Source organism: Lissotriton helveticus, chromosome 2_1 (assembly GCF_964261635.1).
Source record: "Lissotriton helveticus chromosome 2_1, aLisHel1.1, whole genome shotgun sequence".
Taxonomy (NCBI): domain Eukaryota; kingdom Metazoa; phylum Chordata; class Amphibia; order Caudata; family Salamandridae; genus Lissotriton; species Lissotriton helveticus.
The window spans coordinates 1092876812-1092891071 of NC_136059.1; positions in this window are offsets into that span (position 1 = coordinate 1092876812).

A 14260-nucleotide genomic window follows, 5' to 3' on the forward strand; every position below is an offset into this window, starting at 1 on the left:
CCGGGACGGAACCGTTCCGTCACCAGCACAGCCCACCCGAGGGGCGTGACGGAGTGGTTCTGTCACCAGAGTGGGAGGGGTTAAAATGAGATTTTGGTGGCCTTCCATGTTTAATGACATTGAAGAATAAGTTGATCCGTGTGTCAAATGTACTCAAAATAAATCAGTACATTAAGTCCCTAGTGGTTTATTACATCCTTTACCCATACCTCCACAACCATGGCATACTGTCTCCCTTGATTTTACAGTAGAACTTCCTCTTACCAAAACTGGTTAAACTACCATTTTAACTGTGATTGACCATTTTACATGCATGGCTCATTTTATACTGTTAAAGAAACTCCCTTCAGCAGTGGAAATAGCTCAGATATTTTTTAAATAAACCATTCATTTACATAGGATCCCATTTATCATTATATCTGATAGAGCCCTCAATTTATTTATCATTTTTGGCAAAACTTAAGTAAATCATTAAACATGGAAGTGCATACCTCCTCAAGTTATCAACCCTCAAATGGATGGTTTAACTGAATGCACAAATCAAACCATTGAACAATATTTACGTTGTATGTTGGCAAATTGTGATCAAGAATGGTCAGACATTTTATGGTCTTTAGAATTTGCTTGTAATAATATGGAACATTCATCCATTAGTATGTCACTATTCTTTGGTGCTCATGGTTTCCACCCAAAAAATGTTCAGGGACAACTTTTATCTCCATTGATGATTCCATCTATATGTGGTTAAGTAATGAACTTGATATCCATTCAGCAACAAGCCCAGTTTCAACTAGCAGAAGCAAAAGAAAGTCAGAAACACTCAGCAGACTTGCATCACACTTCACAAACATTGTATGCCATAGGAGACAAAGTTTGGTTGTCCACAAAATACCGACAGATAAAAAGTAATAAAAAATGTTATCCTCGGTTTATTGGACCATTTTCCATTGAAAAAATTATCAGCCCAGTAAGTCTTAAATTAGCGCTCTGGCCCACATATCGGTTTAACCCTGTCTTCCATGTATCTCTGTTAAAACCTTACAATCCCATGACTCGCACAAAAGCACCTCATCCTCCTATTGAAATAGAAGGAGTACATGAATTTGAAGTCAAATCTGTGCTTGAAGCGAAAAGAATGTGTGGGAATTTATATTATTTGGTGGATTGTAAAGGGTACGGGCCAGAAGAGCGGTCTTGGGAGCCTATTGCTCATTTAAAAAATGCCACACGTTTAGTAAAAGCTTTCCACACATGATACCTAGATAAACCAAAACCAATTCCTCTAGTTTTAGGGGGGATTTTGAGAGGGGGGTACTGTCATTATTTCGCTGCACATCGCAGAGTCATTAATATTTTAAAAATCCCACCCCTATCCCGTGCAACCAGCACAACCAAATTTGTGGTTTATGTGTCATGTTTTAAACACAAATATGACTGTGCATGTAAATGTACGTCACTTTTGCTTCAGTACTGTGTAAGTCATGTTTTATAATGGGCACAAGTGTTTGTAAAAGTCATTTTCATATAAATGAGCAAGAACATTTTATTTACTTAGGAGATTCTTGATAATGTAAATATTTGCTGACTTCAAAGTTTAATCATAGCACAACAAAAGAAAAAGACCTTCTGACTCGGACCACGAACCAAAGTCAGCCTCACGTCTGTGTCACAGCTTAAGTCTAAGGAAAGAGCTAAGCAACGCTGCTCTCCAAGTCATGCAGTGCGTACGTCAGCATTGCGGCCATCTTGGGAGTGGCACTACTATTTAATGCCACACCCAACTTTTGGAAGGTACTTAGCCTTCCGCCCATTGCCAAGGAGAGAGCAGTGTCCAGAGACACCTACCTGGAAATTGACGCGGCATCTCTTCAGCTTCTGATTTCTCATCTAGTGACATCGCAGCTCCACTGCGGCATCTCGGCACCATTCCAGCTGCAAACCTGTAGAGAAAAAGACAAAGAGAAAGTTACGTGATTTTCATTCATTTACTGAGCCCATAGCAAGACAGCAATGCCTGCTAAAGTGTTATAGTAAATATTCAAGACAATTTTTGGAACGTTTTTTCTACAACAGGAAAAACATGTTTATCATTGAGATAAAGAACTTTCAACAGAAGAACATCATTTATTGTGATAAAGACTTTTATCAATTAAGACTTCACATCATATTCGTGTCATATGTACATTGTAGAAAGTTTTGTTTGTTTTTTGCCTTTTGTTTATTTTCTTGTAGTGATGGAACACATCAGGAACAACTGTAAAAAGTAAGTGTTGTAAAGCAAAACATAAGAAAATACTGTATAATGAAAACCTTGTAAAAATAAGTTCAGAAAAATAAGTGTTAGAAGAAGATTGAGGAACTCCTCGCTTTATAAACAGGCCCCTCCAAAATCATCTACAAAGTGAAAAATCAAGCCATCACAAGTCTACTAGGACGCAGTGCTCATCAGCTCGGGTTTGCAGGTAGGAAAGTTAACCAATGTAATTAAACTAATTAGGAAGTGAAGAGGGAACTATTTGTGCTTCAAAATACAACAGATACACTAAGGTTTATTAAATCTTATTTCCTTCACAGGTCCACAAGAGCCCACCAGCGTCCAGTATCTGGCTACCTTCACTGAACCCGATTATGTAGCTGTAGTGGACATAGATACACTGGTTTTAAGGTAGGTTACTGGGAAGTTGGTCCATAGAATCTCTATGAAACTCAACTGCGCACATTAAAGGTAAGAGTGCATGGTTGGTCTGACATCGTGGGGCTCAGCTGCTCAAAAGAAAATTCTCTGTGGCCAGCTTCTTGGCTGCCGCTGCTCTCCAAAGTGTGATTCGTATACATCTTTTCACTTCCTCTTTCAAAGTCTCCAAGGACAACGAAGACACTCGCAGGTGGAATATGTACTTCTTGTTATTTATTTAAAGACCAAACATCAAACGAGTTTCGTTTATTACTAGCGTTTTTCAATGAGGATGAGACACCATAGTTTTTTTCCATATTTAAAGCATCAGCAATGTCATGTGACCAAAGACAGAGCAAACATACTCAAATGCAGGACAGCTTGTATGTGGCCATAGTGACCTTATCTCTTGGCATGAATTAATTACAGAAATCAACAGCTGTGGTCAACTTCTCATACTATTTACAACTTATCTCAGCATGGAACTAGATATGTAATACACTTTGCTAAGTGCAGGTACTCTACAAATTGAGTTGCAGACTATGGGCGGGGTTTGGGTCGGGCTAGAGGCAGTGTTAGGAGGGATGCCTAGGGGCAGAGCTAAGGGAGCACCTTTAAGGGGATCGAGATTTTCTTGGTGTGCAGATGTGCATGATGACACAGAAGTACCTCTGAAATATATGGAGTATTGTTTTTGTCATATGTACAGACGAGTACATTTAATATTATCTTCAAAATGTGAATGTACACAGATTACCTCTGTTCACGGCACATTAGAGACATTTCAAATGTTTACATTATGCATAATAGCAAATAGTGTTGGCTCTTTACACAGAAACCTTAAAATTGAACAGCATGATAACACTCTATTTAACAAAAAGCCTTATCTGTTTAACATCGATGAAATGGACAGTGCACACAACACTCTCGCATGCAAGCCCACACAGTGACATACAAGCACTCAAGCATGAACACACAGCATTCAATGCACTTGATTTTACAACTGCTTACATTGTTACTGTTCGCTCTGATGCATCTTCATTGCCACCCTCCGTGCCTGTCGCTGTCACCCCATTCCACCTCATCCTGACTCGAATCAAGCATAGTCTGTTACAGCATCATGTTTTCTTCACTTACATTTTATATGAGTAACAAGAATTGGCAGTCACCAGGCCCTGTCGCACTCCTACCATGTGATTGACTCCACCGGGCCTTGTTGGACCCAGTGCCATTAATCACCATGGGACGCAGACCCATTCCAAACTCCTGGACAACTCTGAATAAATACCAATACGCAGCTGTTGAATAGCTTAGCAGCAGTACAGAACAATAGTAGATTGACACTCGATTGTCAGAGTGAAGCACAAATATGAACAGACTAATTTGTTGTCAGCTATTAAGCAGAAACTACTCCACTGAATGTATCCTTTGCACTAACCTTGCCTTGCTGCTCCATGAGTACTGATACACTCTTTGAGCAAGAAGAATCTCTGGTACTCAAGGGCAAAATATTCACAAGTGGCCGTATTGAGTACCGGTGAGTACCAGTCCATTCCAAGTACTGATTGTGTTGACAAATCCCAGGGCAGCGAACCAAAGTTAACTTCTAGGATGATCTGGTCCTATGCTCCACCAAATTACGGATGTGGTGCTCACCTCAACCACATTTGTTGTTCTTTTCCATGGCGACCAAGACCCATAACAACAGAAAAGGTCATGTGATCTTTAATTTTGCCTACCTTTTGGGAAATCATGCACGCATGCTCACAGAGTCTAAAGTTGTCGGCAAAATGAGCTACCCTGTGTTTAAAGTCAGATGGCCTTCCTAATAACCGCATGGTTTCCTTAGGTGATGCTCATCCTGATCGTAAAAAGGCACCAGCACAGGATCTGGCTCATAGATGCCATGGATACTTGGATGTAGGGTTTTTATATACTGTTGTAAGCTTATGTATTGAAATCCCTGTATATAAAGTCGTTTTGCCTAAAAAAATTAGTACTGGCTGTAAGAGTTCAACATTCCACTAGGAGCACTATTAGTTGTTTATTTATGCCGCTCTGTATGATGTTTGTCTTTCATGTCCCTTGCATTCATACAGTGACGACACCACACGGCCTCTTTGACTACTGTTACTTTTGCGGTGTTGCCTGGGTTCCTGGGTGTTGTATTTTTTGAAGAGGTTGGGCGGGCCAGAGCCCTGCCTCATGGACTACTCCTCCCATGCTGCCCTGTGCCCGTCTGAGCCCTATGTACTTATTTATGTCTTCTGACGGTGGTCTTGCATATATGGAACTGGGGGGGCTGATGAATAAATAAACACAGACATGGCTGGAAAATAACTGTGAGGCTGATGTAAGAGCTACCAAAGTAAAAACACAAGCACACAGAACTGAACTATGAGGCTGATGAAAAAATAAACACAGGCCTGGTTGGAAAGGGAGGGTCAAGCAGGGAGGGGGTGGAGTATGGCACAGAGGTCCTCTGAGGACATTATTTATAGTTTTGTTTACAGAAACAGCGCTGAGACCAATTTAAAACACAATCCCTCCTTAGGAAGGCTCCTTAACATAGTAAAAAGTAGTCCCTAAAACGGTCATTAAATGGAAGCAGAGGATCGATAGGTGTAATTGTTCCTCGTTCTCGGGTGGGCTAAATACAGAAAGAGGCATGATGCATGAATCCCATGGCTAATAGGAAGAAAGAATAGAAAAGCGACTATGATGCCAGCAAATGGCAGATCTATGGGAGGGCTGAAGCCCACAAAGTACCTACAACAGGTCTCTTTTCGATACAGCACACGCATGCTGTCTAGAGACGAAACCTAAAAACAATAATGGGCAGAATACTCCAATGAAAGGGGTGTTATATTTACGATCAATAACAAGAACAAAACTAAAAGACTGCAGTTATGGTGAGCTCTAAGCTTATGTCCTATAACATTACATCACACATTATGCCACTGTTGACATCATGTATGATGAGATTGTTGAGATCATGTATGATGCGATGGATAACGTATGTCATATCATGAAAAATAATTCTTAGGTTAGATATTATCCTGAAATAGGGGTCTTGAAACCAATGTTTATTCTGCAATAAGAACAGCCAAACGTAACATTATTGATCTTCAAGCATGTGTGTGATTGTGTGTGGTATATTGTAAATGCTGACTCAAATTCATGTTAAATCGACTCAAATTCATGTTGTATGGTCTTTCCTAATGTGTGTCCTTTACACTTCAATAAATATTTTTTCACACTATTTTGGACTTCTAATTTGCTTTGATATTCTCATGCTTGTTCATAATTTGCAACTGCCATGTGATTGTGCAGTTTTCCATTTCATGCGTATGCAGCAATGTGACTTAACATTTGCATACCTCTCCCCCCTCCTTTTCAACACGTTGGGAATGCTGGGAGACTTCCGTCACATGTTCTTCTAATGTGAATCATATAGTACCGGCCTGCTGGCACCAGCGCCTTCTTGGTGGCTTGTTCCTTATCAGACAGCAGGCCTGAACCCATGACACGGCGCTGTATAGACACAGACATGAGCTGGGTAACAGGCTCCGTTCCCAGGCCCCGGGCGAGTCGAGGAGGGGGCTCTCCGGAGAGGGGGGGGGGGTGCATTAAGTAGCAGATGCTCCCAGTCTCAGACGGGAAGCCAGCACAATCGACACACAGCTCTCTGTCAGACAATGCCCGGCTTCACAGAAGTCTGTGAGATTAGCGCTCAAATGCGCCGGCCTTGTCGGAAGTGGCCCATGACTATATGCAGGAATTTATCACACACTAAACATTATTCGTATTATAAGTCAATTACTGTTGGTAATTTAATGAAGGGGACATGATTTGAACAACAGTCGCTCTGTAGGCGAGATATTTTTCCCACTCACCCCCACTCCCGTTCCTCCCGCATCCCAGCACCTGCCTTCAATTTTTGTCTTAACACTAATGCGCAAAGTGGCATCAGCTGGCAAAGACAAACAACTAAAAGCTCCCCCGCAATGTAGCTTTGCAGATGCCAGCCTTTGATTTGATGGGGCAGTGCCAACGATATGCGCTCTAATACGCTCCACCGTCCGTTCATCCATTTTATGTTTGTTGCCTGCAAGAAATGCGTTCAGGATTTGCATACATTCGAATTATAACTGTGTGGTAGCGGAGAGTAGTTAAAACCACTTTTAATTCATCCACTTTCTGATTATGGTGGTGATGTTACTTTGAAAGGCCTCAACATGTTAACTAAAGAGAGTTAATATAATATATCACAAAAATCATTAAAACATTCTGCCACTATCGGAATCTATGATCGTTTCACCAAAACTGAATGAGTTAATGTTATTTTAATTCTTTCAAAGTAGCTCAATTAAAGTAAGTTTGGAGAAAGACTGAATATCAGCTTTCGGTCAAGCTCACAAAAGGACAAAATGCAGTGATGGCTCATAGTGAGGCGGAAGTGATGGACAAGCAATTCCTCACAATGGCATCTAGATAGCATCAAGCCCGCACATGCACAGGAAAGGACATAATCATGTTGTCGTACCAGGACAATTAACGTCTTCTCAGGAGGCCTCATGTTATTGTGTCAATGTATGACGGTTATCCTCAAGATCCAGAATGTCATACTCCCAAGAATGCTGCTGCCAAAGATTGAATGGATGCTCACCATCCTAAAATCAGATCGGGCAAAGCAGAAATTCCGAGATATGGAAATTTGGTCATCAACATTATAATTCCCAGAATGGCCTGTAGGTTTAGTGTAGATCAACCCCATAATAGAACATTTTAAAGACCCAGTAATCATCCAGATGTAGGCCTTACTCAGTAAGGTCGAGTAGATGCTGCAAGGAATCTATTTGACCAAAATCCTAAAAATTATTTTCACCCTACCTAAGTCTCCGGCAACGACAAATGGTCTTGTACACTCTCACTTGGATTAAACTGAGTTTACTTAGATGCAGCAAAGCCAGTGGCGGGTGCCATAAGCAAAGGGTGGTGTCCCACTGGAGTTGTCGCGCGAGGGGGTGGTGGGGTTGGGAATACAATATAAAATTAAATTAAAACTTACCTTCAGCCGGTAGATGCCTGCAGTGTCACGCCGCTTCTCCTCCTTTTCCTGGGTGAGGTTCCAGAAGCTCCTGGAATGGACTCCCATCCAATCCCTGTGCGATTGGTCTGAGCAGGACACCCTGCTCAGACAAGGGAGTCTGTGGGGTTTCTCCAGCATGGAGAAAACCTAAGTGTGCATGTGTGTTTTGGTCAGCCTGAGACGGCTGGCCAAAACACATATGCGCACTTAGGGAGTGGAATGCACATAGCCTTCCTCATCCCCCTCCTTAGCCTCGGCCTGCCCCTCCCAACACCGTTGGCTAAGAACTGGGAAATGTAAACTAAAACGATGCAAGAACATCATTTTAAATTGCATTTGCTGGCTCTGAGTCAGGCAGTGGGGCGACGCTCCTCTGCCATTGCGGAGGAGCTGCCACTGAGCAAAGCTTCTCCTAAACAAATAACTAGAGCACAACTCGGTGGCCAGGCTACACATACACATTACATTCTCGTCCATCTTCCTGGATGCAGTCCTTAAGACTGAGATACCTCTCCCCTCTGGGAGAAAGCCAGCATCAATGAAGACCAGGACTCGAGTAATGAAGGTTACCGGTAAGTAACCGGAGCATTAAGCTTAAAATCACATCAACACATTCCTCTTGACTGCATTAGTTTTCAGTCTCTTTCCCAATCTCCTTTCTTTGCTTAAAGCATTGAATGTTTAAAGGAATCGGACAAAGATACCTCCAACAAAGAAGATCAGTGCTATCACATGAGATACAGCCTCCACACCAGCACATTTCTACAGAATTCAAAATAAAATGACAAACTGCTACAAAACCCTACTTGGAAGTTACTCTTTCTCGGGGAAAACTATCAAACTTTGCAAACTCTCTTTACATCCAGATCAGGAAATTACAAACCAATCCTATCTTCCAGAAGCCCATAAATACAGGGCTTTGGAAGCTTCACCCATCAATGTTTGAAACACACCAACCTTCAACACAGCAGCAGCCAGAAACATACAAGAGGTATCCTGGCAAAGTCTCTAAAATTAAGTTATCCTGAATACAACAACAGAGATGGCAGGGTAACACACCCACCTTGCGATGACTCATTGATCAGGCATATTGATTACATTCAGGGTGAAATGCTCTCCATCACTTCATACCTCCTATAAACATGGGCATGTATGTCAGCAGCAACCTATTCATCACGACACACCCAGAGCATGTGTCAAGATCTCACCCACCACACCCAACTGTTGCATTTCAAGGATAGACTACTAAAATACGTTGTACAACGAAACATACAATAGTACATGTAATACTCCCAGATAGTTTGAGTGTTACAATGTCACATAAATAACAGCTGAGTGGTACATAAATTGTACTCATCGCAACAGTACAACACATTTAGGTATAAACTGGTAACATTTGTAGTTTCGGGGGTAATGTTATGTTTTGGAGTTATTTAAATCTGTTGTATTTTGATAGTTTTTGTTCTTCTGGCAATGAAGAACTCTATTCTTAAGTGATTTCCTTATACCTTCACTCATTTTGCAGTCAAGGGGTTTATTTCGGATGAAAAATATTGTTATATGGAAGGAGATTGAGAGGATGTAGGTATTAGATGCATCATATTTGCCCATACATATAAAGAGTGCATTATAGCATTTAGCCTGTACAGGTCCCACTGACTGTTATGGATACAGAGGGATGTTGCATACCTGTAGTTGGCTGGTTTAGCCCTTTGAATGGAATAACCATCTCGAAATGGTGCAAGCTTCTTAGAGTGTCATGAGCTGGGATTCACTAATCACAAGAATAGCGCAACATTTTAAACAATGGCACACAATTCTACCGATTCACTGTTTGCATAAATTGAAGGATTTTTATTAACGATTCATTTAATGTTGTTTGCCAAAAAAGTTCCCCGTCCTGAGGCTAAAGATGCTGTCACTGCCTGCCCACCTGACTAAGCCAACTTTGAGCCTTGAGGAGGCAGGATGCCCACGTGAATCATGTGTATGAGACTGGTTCTTGTGTAAAAGTTCTTCACCAAGATATTCTCAGTCTGGGTGTATTCAGACTTTAGACAGCAGCAGCTTAATCTGCCACTGACAGACATTGGGAGTGTACCTGCATGATAGATTGGGGATTCACATTCCATCCCCTGTCCCTAGGCACCATGGCTTCCCACTCTGGCATGGCCCAAAACTATGTTAGCACAGGCTTGAGGCTCCTATTCATAGCTCCCCATTCCATGGCAGGCAGCTGTGCCCAAATTGTCCCGGTAATATGTGTTTGTGGGAAGTGTAGTGTCCTCTCCAGGTTGGGTGCATGCAAATGATCACACCATACATGGAGCTCGGTCACGGGGTTACACATCTTTATTCCTCAGCGTGTAACCGTTAACTGAACATTCTCCATTATGAATGCTATCACCGACACCCACACACTTATGCCACTGTTCTATAAAGTCCAACAGGAACGAAAAGGGTCCTGTCATCTCTCACTCACAAGACACCACATCTCCCCCTTTCTTAAATAAAAAGTACAAATAATACATATCTACATCAGAACTCTTCAATAATTTGTTTTGATTCTTGAATCAATCACCCAGATCTGGTCATGTGAGGTTGTGGAGTCACAGTAGAAGTGTCCATGACTGGAACTGGCACTGGAGACAGAGACACTGGTACATTCATTGGGCTCTCTAGACGCTCAAGTAGACAAATTTCTCTTCTGACATCTGGAGCTGGAGAAGTACAAGGCAGGTGCTTGAAATGCAAATAATTTTGTGTAATTGACATTCTAGGATTCACCATTTGTTCTTTACTAGTCACTAACCCTCAGTGGGTCTGCATCAAAAGGAACATCAGACTTGTGTTTCGGTTTCTGCATGACAATAACTTGGTCTCCTCTGTTGAACACAGTTTTCCCAGCAGAGCAGCATCTATCCACATAAGCCTTCAATTGATGTTTGTAAGACGAGTCAGTAGTGCAAAGTCTATCAATGTCAATAGATCTCTCATTGCTCCATTGTGGCAACTTAGTGCTTATGGCTTTCCCAAATATTAAGGAGGCAGGGCTTTCACCCGTGTTAGAATGCTGAGTTGACCTGTATGCACAAAGCATAGACTGATGAACTGATTTAGTTCAAGCTTTTCCAGCGCAGCACGCTGAATTGTCTTCTTGGGGGTGCTCATACATCTCTTGACTAGACAATTCACCATTGGTTAGAAAGGCATGCTTTTCCGATGCTTAACATTTAGATGAGTGTGTAAATATTTACATTCTCAGCTATTGAAAGATGGGCCCTTGTCAGAATAAAAAATTGAAGGAACACCCCATGTTGCAATAATACTTTCTAATCTCTCAACAACTCAGTCATAAGTAGTTGACAACAGATCTTCCAAAAGGGGACAATGGGAATATTTAGCAACAACTACTAGTAGATGATGCCCATTGTCAAGGGGTCCAAAGAAATCAATTGCAATATTCTTCTGTGTTGTAAGATCATGCCTAATGGATGTGGGGTTGTCTTGGATGACAAGAAGTTTCACAAATTACATGCCTTAGACTCTTTTTCAACTCTTTCAGCAAGATGAGGGAACCACACTCGGTCCTGTAAGGCTTGTTTCTTAGCCACAACTCCACGGTGTCCATCATGAGCCAATTCATTAACTATTTGTCTCAGAATTTTGGGTATGGCAATTCTTGACCCCATTGAGATTATGACTTCTGTGGTAACTGAAAGATCTTCCTGCACATTTTCGAATTTATGGTACTATGGGTCATCATGAAGGTCCTCTTACCAGCTCCGTCTGCTGGTGCACGAACATCCATTCGTGCCCCTTGACCTGACTGCCTTGTTGCTTAGCCTGTCTGTTACACTTTTGAATCTGCCTCAGGTAGCATAACTGATGCCTACATTTAATTTCCTTACTGTTACCTGTATTTGAATTGTCTGTTGTTGACTCTGTAAGTTGCCTTATTGCATTTGAGTTGCCTCACCGTTACCCTATTTGGCTGTTGCCTATGTTTGGGTTGTCTTGCTTTTGCTTGGAGTTGATTGTGCACTTTTGTGCTGTGGTTGTGTTTTCCTCCTTGTCCCATTTTGCGCGATTCCCTGCATCTCAGTCTTCCGCTGTTTCTTTCCCCACCACTTCCCCGTGCTTCCTGCCTGCCCCATCCACCTCTCAGCACCCCTTCCTCCTCACAGGACCTACGTAATAAAGGTGGCAGTATGTACACGCAGCGGGTGCATCGGTGGCGTGCCAAAGGCAAGCCCATCTTCACATGTCCACACCTGGATCGTGCCTAGGGCCATGAGCCCTGGTTCTTCCACCCTGTGCAGCTACACCACCACCGACTTTTGATCCCTGAACCCATGCCACCTCAAAAACAAAAACTGCAGCAGCACATCTCCATGCTTCACCAGAGGGCAATCTCCTGCCAGTACTGCCACTTTACCTGCAACACCCCCCGATCTGCCTAGGCAACAGCGGAGAACGCTACTCACACCTGGCTCCCAAAGCCTTGAATGACTTTCCCTTGCACCTCAGGGCTGCCATATTGCTCAAGACCTGGCTGTTCGAATGAACATATCATCTCATAGAAGCTAGCAACTGCAGCGCATTGAGCCCCTCACCGGTGTTTTGTGGCACTCTACAAATCCTTGATCGATTGATTGATTGTTTGAGAGATCAATCATGTTTTCGCCATGATTGGTTTGTAATGTCTTTGAGTATTAGCAAATCCTTGTCAGTACTCATGGCAGCAATGATTTGTTCTACTGATATGTAAACAGGGGTACTGGACTTCACAATGAAGTTAACATAAGCATCAGCCGCTTTAGAAGCAGTGCCATGACACTATATTGGCACATGGGAGAAGTAGTAAGCAGGGTTTTGATCTTTTCCTGAATGATGCACAATCATATTAATTATACTACTGCAGTCACAACCCCTACCTCTCAATGCGAGGGGGCATCTTGGTTTTAGGATTGCGAAAATGATTAGCTGTGCTTGGTGGTCGGTGACAAGTGTGAAATTCTTTCCATCTAGGAACTCTTGAAAATGTTCAAAAGACCACACCACAGTGAGGCTTTCTTTTTCAGGATGTGAATCAGCACATTCTGTCAAGGTGAGACTTCAACTAGCATAAGCCACAATGTGTCTTGGATCATTTGGATGTCCAGTGTATTGGGTAAAGATGGTACCCAACCCCACTGGGCTTGGCTCAACAACAACCTCTTTCTGCAATTTCGGATCAAAGTATGACTTCACAGCGGTGTCTCAATTGCATGCTTGATTTATTTGAAGCTTTGTTTAAATTGGATTGACCATTGAAATGGGACATTTCATTTCATTAAGTCTCTCAATGTGGCACTTACAGTGGCAAAGTCATGTATATAACTTGAACAGTATCTGACTATATAAAGGAAGAATTGCAGCATAGTTACATGTTGTGGGGGAGCAGTGGATGAAAAGGACAGTCATTTATTTGGATCCAGAGTAATTTCCCCTATCACAAAAGATAAGACCAAAGAACTTGAGTTTGGTATGGTAAAACTTACACTTTCCCACATTTAAAGTGAGACCTGCACCGGCAAGTATATGACACACTTGCGTAAGAACGTTATCATAATATATTCATGTGGCCGCAAAAACAAGTATGTCATCACAGTAATTGAAAGCATTTATGACTGTCTGTATTATTCATCGTATGACATCCTGAAAAAGTTTTGCCGCTGCTCACACTCTGTAACTTAAACTTTTGTAGCTAAATAAACCAACATGAGTTGAAAAGGTAGTAATATGCCTGCAATTCTCTTCCAGTTCAGGCTGGTGATATCTTTTGTTCAGCTGCATAATCATGTCAGCAATGGGTTGACTTGGATGTCGTTCACTTTCAATCGCCTTGTTCACTTGGCACATATCAACGCAGATGCACACAGATGCTCTACTATCCTTTTTCGACACTACCACTAAGGGTGATACCCTTGGCGTTGGACCAGTGGATCGCTCAATGACATTATGCTTTAATAATACCTCAAGTTCTTTCTCAAAAGACTCTCGTAAATTAAATGCAATTTGCCAATGTCTTTGAGCAACAGAACAGCTGTCTTCATTTATGTGGAGCTACACTTTCACGGTCCTAAGTCTTCCTAGTCCATGAAACAAAGATGGCAATTGATTCTCAATGCAAACACAAGAAGATAATGAATGGAGCACTGAAACTTTTAAGAAACTCACCCCAGTCACAGATCTGGGTTGAATCCATCATCGTTCTTTAACTCACTTCCCCACCTTAGTTCAGACCCAGCTATATGCAAATCAGTCTTGACCCTGTGCCTCATGGGAGCAGTCCAGTCCGAACTGCCAAGCCAGGTCTTCCCTGAACCAGAAACAAGCATCCTAGGACCCTGTTTTGGGGTAACACCCCTCATCAGCCAGGCTATCTTGAATCCAGTGGCAAAGTGAGCAAGGGACTCACTTCTGGGTATACCCTGCCAACTTAGGGACGA